Raw genomic sequence first — 1969 nt, forward strand, 5'->3', positions numbered from 1 at the left:
ACCGTGTATCCCGGTCAGAGATGATGGATACCGGTACACCATGAAGCGTGACAATCTCGCGAATGTAAAGCTGAGCTACCTGCTCCGAAGAGTAAGTAGTAACCACATGAATGAAATGAGCTGACTTGGTCAATCTATCCAAAATCACCCAAACTGCATCGAACTTTCTCTGAGTCTGCGGGAGCCCAACAACAAAATCCATAGTGATTTGCTCCTATTTCCACTCCGGAATCTCTAGCTTCTGAAGCAATCCACCTGGGCGTTGATGCTCCTGCTGACAATTTAGGCACCGAGCTACATACTCCACTATGTCCTTCTTCATTCTCCTCCACTAATAATGCTGTCTCAAGTCCTGATACATCTTCGCGGCACCTGGATGAATGGAATACCGCGAACTATGAGCCTCCTAGAGGATCGACTCATGCAAACCATCTACATTGGGCACACATAGCCTGTCTTGCATCCTCAATGCACCGTCATCTCCAATAGTGACCTCCTTGGCATCACCGTGTCCCTAAGGACGAGCAGATGGGGGGTCATCATACTGACGCTCCCAGATACGATCATAAAGAGAAGACTGAAAAACTACGTAAGCCAAAACTTGACTCGGCTCAGAAATATCCAATCTAACAAACTGGTTGGCCAAGGCCTGAACATCCAATGCCAATGGCCTCTCTGCTGCTGGTAGATATTCTAGACTGCCCAAACTCTCCACCCTATGACTCAGGGCATCGGTCACCACATTGGCCTTCCTGGGATGGTACAAAATAGTGATATCACAATCCTTAAGCAGCTCTAACCATCTAAGTTGAAGCAAGTTGAGATCCTTCTTTTTGAATAGAAGCTGCAGACTCCAGTGATCGGTGTAGATCTGACAAGGGACACCGTGCAAATAGTGTCACCAAATTTTCAAGGAATGAACAATAGTTGCTAACTCAAGGTCGTGGACATGATAGTTTTTCTCCTGCACCTTTAGCTGTCTAGACGCGTATGAAATCAACCTACCGTTCTGCATGAATACCGTGCCGAGACCAATCCAAGAAAGACAAGACTATGAATGAAGTTATTAGGGACAAGGTAGGAGTGACCTCTGTGGAAGACAAGTTGCTGAAATCGAGGCTGAGATGGTTCGGGCATGTTAAGAGGAGAGATATAGATGCACCTGTCAAGAGGTGTGATAGGTTAACCATGGTGGGTCCGAGGAAGGATAGGGGTAGACCAAAGAAGTATTGAAGAGAGGTAATTCGGCAAGACATGTCATTGCTTCAACTTACCGAGGATATGACCCATGATAGGAATGTGTGAAGGTCGAAGATTAGGGTTGAAGGTTGACAGGTAGCAACGTGTTTCTCCTAGGCTTTTCTAGTAGTACTAGGAATATTCTTGTATTTTCTTATTTATAGTTCTTTATTATTAAATTTCATTCGTATCCGTTGCCATATTATAATATTGTTACTATTGTTTGTTACTTGGTTGTTTTATTTTAACTGTTCTTTGAGTCTAAGAGTCTATCAAATACAGTTTCTCTATCTTTATAAGGTAGGGCTAAGGTTTGCTTACACACCACCCTCCCTTTTGAGATTACATTTGTATTTGTTTTTGTTGTAGTTTTTATAGTACAGTACGACCAAACTAATAGCAAAAATATTACTCCATCCATTTCAATTTATGTGAACCCATTTGACTGGACACGGAGTTTAAGAAAAGAGAGAAGACTTTTGAACTTGTGGTGTAAAATGAGTCACATATATTTTGTGTGGCTATAAATTATTGCATAAAAGTAAATTGTTTCTAAATAAGGAAAATAGTTATTTTTTTGGCACGAACCAAAAAGGAAATAGGTTCAGCTAAATTGAAACGGAGGGAGTATTTAATAACAATAAATAATAAAATCTATTCAAACATTAAATTCCTAAAATAAAAGAGTGCAATACAAATACATATAACCAACCTGCCCGAGAGATCACAC

This window comes from Nicotiana sylvestris, chromosome 3 (genome assembly GCF_000393655.2).
Source record: "Nicotiana sylvestris chromosome 3, ASM39365v2, whole genome shotgun sequence".
Taxonomy (NCBI): Eukaryota; Viridiplantae; Streptophyta; class Magnoliopsida; order Solanales; family Solanaceae; genus Nicotiana; species Nicotiana sylvestris.